The sequence below is a fragment of the Myotis davidii genome, unplaced genomic scaffold, assembly GCF_000327345.1.
Source record: "Myotis davidii unplaced genomic scaffold, ASM32734v1 scaffold345, whole genome shotgun sequence".
Lineage (NCBI taxonomy): Eukaryota > Metazoa > Chordata > Mammalia > Chiroptera > Vespertilionidae > Myotis > Myotis davidii.
In genome coordinates this window covers 2,144,053-2,150,709 of record NW_006296540.1, presented here as the reverse complement: position 1 = coordinate 2,150,709, position 6,657 = coordinate 2,144,053, and positions in this window count along the sequence as shown.

Genomic DNA, 6,657 nt, shown 5'->3' with positions numbered 1-6,657 from the left:
ATTCCAAAGATTTTTTTAAAAGTAGCTATTTTATACATATGGACACATTCTAGTAAAATTCTAGTCAAAATCCCTAGCCTTATCCATTGTAATACTTTTTAAGTAAAATGTATTGACTATTATTTGTATCTAAGTTGAGTGGAAGTGGATATGAGATGGTTTAAATAAACTCTTGAGTAGTTGATCAAAGGAAATTGTTTAATGGTGTCACACTGTATGTGTAATGTTCTCTTCCACAAGGACATTTTAAGGCCAGTCCTCAGTCAGAAATTCTATCATTTCACCAATGGAGAATAGTAAAATAATGTCCTCTTTTTTACTAATAAAAATTATATATATTTAAAGTATATATTGTGGATAAAAAGGAACCATCATTCACTGTTAATGGGAATTAAATTGGTACAGCCACTATAGGAAACATTATGGAGGCTCCTCAAAAAAAATTAAGAATAGAGTTGCCAGGTGACCCAGCAACATGTCTTCTGTGTATCTACCTGAAAGATTTGAAAACATTTATTTGCAAAACTAGTATGTACCCCTATGTTCATTGCAGTATTATTCAGAGTGGCCAAGACATGGAAACAACTGAAGTGTTCTTAGATAGATGACTGGATAAAGATGATGTGGTAGATATATTCAATGCAATCTACTCATCTATAAGAAAAGATGAAATCCTGCCATTTGCAACAACATGGATGGATCCTGAGAATAATATGTATGTACAATATGTCTGACAGAAAAAGCTAAGAACGATATGATTTCATTCATATGTGGGATATAAAACTGAAAGCAACAAATGAACAAACAAGAAAAACAAATAAGCAAAACTCATAGACAGAGACAACAATATAGTGGTCACAGAGGGAATGAAGAAGGGGATATTAAGGGTAAAGGGAGTCAAATATATTCAGAGAGAAGAAAATTTGACTTTGGGTGATGGGCACACATTACAAGACACAGATATAGGTATCATATAACTGAAACCTATATAATCTTATTAACCAATGTCACCCTAATACATTTAATTTGAAAAAGGAAAACAAGTGTATAATCTGATGCTTTGATATCTATATACATAGTGAAATGATTACTATGTTCTAGCTAATTAACATATCTCCTTTTTTATTGTGATGAGAACACCTGAAATCTACACTCTTAACAAATTTCCAGTATTCAATACAGTATTACAACAGGCTCAGATGATGGTTAGCAATTAAGGTATATACTAGTACACTTTTTTATTTTCATTTTTTCAAAAAAATTGCATCTTATTTTATTTTGTATACTTTAATTTCAGAACAAAATAAACAACAACAAAAAATCCCCCACAATACGCAACATCCAAACCTGATTTCAAATATGACAAGAGAATGCTTGAGGCCCTTGTAACCTGCTTTAGGTAGACAACAGAGTAAAAAACAAACAAACAAACAAAAACACTAGACACCAGCAGAGGAAACCAGGCAGGTCAGAGCCACTCAGGCTGCTGGTGGAGCCATGAAGACACTACACAGAGGTCACAAGTCTACAGGTAGAAACTCCTAACCTACTTTTTCATACAAGAGGCACCCTCATCACCCACAAGGGGAGGGGATCCCACCAGGAACAGCAGCACTAGGTCCTTGTGCTGTCTCTTCATCTTCATCAGTGCCTAGACCTAGCTTCATCATGCGGTGGATATAGTTGGAGTGGGTCCGTGGATCCTCAAGTGAGAAGCAAGAAGAGAGCAACACACTATAAGTAGCAACATCACAAGGTCTTTGACAGTCTTGTCCTTGTCTGCTCCACCTTTTGCCACAATCTCCACAATTGGGGTAGTTGAGCTTTCTGGCCATCATGTAGCCCATTGGAGAGTTGTCCCAAAGTGTGTGTGTGTGTGTGTGTGTGTGTGTGTGTGTGTGTGTGTGTGTGTGTGTGTGTGTGTGTGTTTGGGGGCGGGCGGCTTTAATGATGAGCTCCATGTTAGCTGCTCCATTGTTAGTCACATTGCAGCTGGGTGAAGACAAGCCCATTGGAGATTGTCACCTCTCAACCTTCCTATCCAATATTTTTTTCATGAGTTTGCAGAGGTTCTCAAACTTGGCCATGCTCTCTTCCATTTTCTTCTCCTCTTCATGTAGCTCCAGGCCCTCCTTGGAGTTCTTCCCATCAAACTCCTTGACCTGCTGCACACAGTACTCATCGACAGGTTCCATCACATATACTACCTCTTCCACACTTGCTCCACAAAAGTACAGTTGACAACTTGCTCTTTGCTCTCACCAGTGATAGATGGACTTTTGGGTCTCCATGTGTGAGACATATTCTGAAAAATGAATAATTTCATCTCTAGACAGAGAGGTGTGATAGCCCAGAAGCTCCGAAAGGCATCACCAATTAGTAGAGTCCTCATGGATTCCAAGCTTTAGGTTTTTAGAAAATGCCTTAGAATTTCTTATAATTATCCTTGTCTTCTGTCAGCAAAAAACTCTATTAGGTAAATACAGTTTAGGAATATGCAAGGGACTCGGCAGACACTGAAGGAAGAGAAAAGAATAAGGACCAGAACAGAACAGAGAAAATTCTGCAAACCACATTGGCTAACTTCTTTTATATTGAAGAAAAATTGGAAACTTATACTCTCAACTCATTAAACATTTATTGTTCATGTTATCCAACTATGTTTGCTATGACTAAGTAGGAAACAATTCATAGCTTTCACTCCATAGTTTGGACTCTTTCTGAAGATATTCTTTGGTAAACTTCTTGGAGATCCAGAGCAAAGATGAAACTTTTATTTTGAAAGACAGCAGGATCAGAAAAAGCAGAATCTAGCATATCAGTTAAGATTGTTGTGATCTGAGTAGGCAAGGAATTTAAGGATTCTTCCTAAATTAATATGGCAAATAAAGGTTATATCTTCCAGAATTTAAACAATGCACCTTTGGAAATATGAAAAATACAATGTAAGGTCCTAGCCTTTGAGGTTCTTTTATAACCCAGAAAGGAGTTGACAAATGTCAGGTAAGCATTTTTCCTGATCACTTATCTATATTTCATCTGGAAGCTCACAATTTCTTTTTTCTTTAGGCCTTTCTTATCTATCGTAACCTTTCCTCTCCATGTCACTCTTCTGTTCTTCAAAAATCTTCCTTTTATATTCATTGAAAATAATGCAGTAAGAAGCTCGAAGCACTGACATGTATGGACAAAAGATTAGCTGCCTACATTCTTATAATTCCACTTTTTTAAAAGCATGTTTCACTTATACCACACAATAAAAGACCTCCTCTGTATTCACAGAAATAATTTCAATTTCTTCTAACGTTTTTGTTGTTGTTAATCTTCACACAATGATATTTTTTTCCATTGATTTTTTTTTCAGAGAGAGTGGAAGGGAGGGAGGGGACGAGGGAAGGAAAGAGAGAAAGAAAGAAACATCAACCTACAACCCAGGTACTCGACCCTTTGGCGAGTTGGCAGATGCTTCAACCACTGAACCACTGGGCCAGGGCATTTCTTTCTGACTTCTTGTCAAAGGTAGTCTGTTATCTGCTAGAGAATATGTTGTATTTTTAAGCAGTATGGCTAGAAACAAACTGCAAACTGATTTTACATATGAAAGATATTATATATAGCTGGTAAAATTTAGTAAGAAAGAACTTTGTAGAGGGGGTAATCTGAGTGATTGCTTCTGGATAATGATACAAATTTAATAAGATAATAAGACATTTTAAGGTATTGGGGTGTGGATTGAGGAAGGGATATTAGACAAACTGGTGCAAATGCTCAAGAATGGGAATATGCAGAAAGATGTTTCAAAATTGTTCAGAGAATATGATGAAAAGAATGAAAGGAAAAAGTGGTATAAAATGTTGACCCTAATCAGCAAGTGTAAAGGAGGCAGTGGCTTGAACAAAGCTGTGCTCTGAGGACATGAATCTGGCACACAGGGCTTACTGTTAATTGGAGGCAAGTGATTGGAAAGAAGTCTAGGTACGCACCTAAGCTACCATCGACATAATAGGAATGACAGAGAAGAGGTCAAATCCATACAACTGGAAACTCGGGGCTTCAGAGAGAAGGAGAAGTGAGAAATATGGAGTCAAAGGATAGACTGTTCTAAAACTGGATGCCTAAATGAATAGAAACCAAGGGATAGAAAAGAGCTACTTCATTTGATTTAGTCATGTTTTACATGAGGACTATTATCGATATCCAATTTATAGTAAAACCTTTTAATAAGCAAATTTCCCTCTATTTCAGAATTTATAATAATAAAACATCTGAGCTACTATAACTTTCTAAATACTTAATTCTTGAAGAAAACATATTCTATTGTGATAGCAAGAATCACAAGACTTCAAGCAGTCTGGAAAATGTTCAAGATCAAACTCACAGTAATGCTTCAAAATTCCTCTGCAACTTGCCATCATGGGGGATGAACACTGGAAAAGAAAGACTGACTAGACTTTTCTTCAGCACCTACTAGTTGAGTAAAGTTGAGTCAACTATTTAACATCCTTGATTCTTAGATTTCATATTTGTAAAGTGAGATGTGTATGTAATGATTAGTGGGATATGTCCACCCCTTTACACAGAGTTGTAAGAATCAAGTGAAATAAAACCAAATGTCCCTAAAGGTGTCTCTAAGCTATAAGGCACTATAAATTATTTGGCATTGAGGCACGGGTAGTAAATATGAATTGCTAGTAAGTACTCTCAGTTGTAACTGATATAATGACTGAAACAGTCTCTACTAAATCAACTATGGCTACTTCTGGCACTATTGAGGATATTTTTTAACCCCTTCCCCAACAATTTTTTTGTTAAAAACGTTTCTTTTTCAGACTAATTTTTTTTATTTTGGTTCTATATAGTATTTTTGATGCTGGTTATGAAAACAGTTTGTAACTCGCCTTCCTATAAACCATATTTTTTTACCATATTTTCTTAGTATACTCGTCGACGACTGAAAAAGAACATTATGTGAAAACGAGTATACACGTTTCTGCCGGGGAAGGGGTTTTAATCAATGGGATCTTCACCATTCATTTAAAAGAGGTCAATTGGTCATCTGATTATCTCCATCTCTTCCAGAACCCATTATAAAAGAAAGGTAAAGAAATAAAACTGGCATAAATCAACAGAGATGGAACATAATATGGCAACTGACTGCAAAAAAAGAAAAAAGAAAAATGGAAAGCAGATCAAACAGCAGTCACTGACTTTATAATTATGAAGAAGATACAGCATACATTCAGGAGAAGAGGATGCGAGTGATTTTCCCTGAAAAACTCCAGAGATTTATAAGACCTAGCAAAAGGTAAAGAGTGGGAATGAAAAAAGAGACAATTACACTGAATATATGACCACCCATTTCTTGTACCAATGCAAAGAATATCAGCAATTACATGTCTGCTCTACAGGCAGAATTTTTAAGCATTCTCTTAGAGAAATTTAGAAGCACAGCATTCAAAATCAGCACACATGAGGAAAGGTGCAGGTGAGGCACATACTTTAAAACAAGGAAGTAAAATGAACATTTGTACATTAAGTGGTCAGACATATGCCCCTGCTGGGAACCTAAACCACAGTGACTGTCAATTCTTCCCTGGGAGGGCTATTGGAAACATCATCTCCAGATAATCTGAAAATCCTCAGAGCAATGATATGTCCACATTCATATTGTGGAAGAGTGCCCTAGTAAAAAAGCCCCTTGCCCACCCAATTACCATATTAATTAGTTCCTTATTCTTTGGTTCATCAGTATACAAAGGGCTTCTAAACTGATTTTTTAATGCTCCTATTTTGTATAAAAAGGAACAAGTAAACATCACCTGACACTTGAGAAAAGACTACAACATGAAGGCTGAGAAAAATATAGAGAAATGATATGTCAGTCTTAAGGAAAGAGAGATAACTCTAAAAACATTTAAATATTTACTCTCCACAATGAAGTGTTAATGCATGCAAAATTTTTAAATGCTATAAAAAGGAAAATAATAAACAGAAAGAACTTTTGCAAGTTAAAGCATTGTAAGAAAATAGTTCAACTAGAAGTTATAAAGGTAAATTTAAGAAAGTTTTTTAGAAAAAAATGAAAATATGTACAGTTGGAAAATATGAAGTAAAAGTTACTTGTAGAATCAATCTAAAATGAATAATTTCTGACTAAAAGTTTCCAGAAAGCACAGATGGACAAGATAAATGAAAGTAATTACCCAAGAAAAGTTCTAGAATAAAGTATACAAATCTACAGACTGCCTGATACAATCAATGAGAAAGTCAAACCCCAAGGCCAATTATCATGAAATTTCCAAATATCAGTGCTAAAGGGAAGATTGTAAAGTCTTCTAAACAGAGGGAACAGTGCCACATACATAAGATACTTATAATGATTTCAGATTTCCTAATAGAAACTATGGAGTCTAGAAAATAATTGTCTTCAAAATTCTGAAGGCAAAAATCTCCATCCTTAAATATTGTGCCAAACCAAAATATCCACTCATTTTGTGGGTATAATATTTCTCTCTCTCTCTTTTTTTTTAATGAAATGACTTGTAGTTATACTTTTTTTCACTTTTTCTGAGGAAAGAATGATGTGCCTCAGAAAATGAAGGGTCAAACCACAACTGTGGATCGACTTAGGAAAGAAGAAAAGGATTATGGGAAAGA